The following is a 691-nucleotide window of genomic DNA, read 5'->3' as shown; positions in this document are numbered from 1 at the left end:
TGATGGGCACAGTAGCAATATATATGCATTTGGATTCATCTCATATGGCCTATTTGATCAACAGTGAGATCGAACGGGATTGTTACCAATGCGTGGACCCTATAGCAGGTAAATATTTCTTGTCCAGTTTATGCATCTTTTTCACCTACATATCATATCCAGTTCCTACTCAACACTCTTTCATTCTCTCTCAAACATGGATTTATTTAATATAAATTCAAATTTAAAATTTTGTAAGTAGTTTAAACCCCAAAACTTTCGCAGCGTAAAAATGAATAGTAATTGGTGGAGGGCTTATTTTAACGCAGTATCTGTGAATAGGACGTTCAACCCAATGCGGGTGCATATTCAGATCAAGTTGGTGTGGGGTGGTATATAAATGTCACATGAATGACAAATTGTGGCAAATTAACACATTTCATCATATTTTGCATTTGAGGCGTACACAATAACGACAATTTCCCCTTTTCACATAACTCAGCCCTGCTTCTATTTCTTGCTGAGCAAGTCAGACTTATCAACTAGTCCACTCCTTAGTTGTAATTCTCAATGATATTCCACTTTCTAGGTTTTAATTTTCATCAAGGTTTTATTAATTAGCTACGTAATAAAGCAAAAATGCTACCCATTTTCAAGGAAGATCAAAACTACAGTGGAATTATTTAAATTGTTAAATTTGTTGTGAGAGAGA

The sequence above is a fragment of the Triticum dicoccoides genome, chromosome 2B (genome assembly GCF_002162155.2).
Source record: "Triticum dicoccoides isolate Atlit2015 ecotype Zavitan chromosome 2B, WEW_v2.0, whole genome shotgun sequence".
Lineage (NCBI taxonomy): Eukaryota > Viridiplantae > Streptophyta > Magnoliopsida > Poales > Poaceae > Triticum > Triticum dicoccoides.
The sequence above is the reverse complement of the archived record's forward strand: the minus strand, read 5'-3'. Positions refer to the sequence as shown.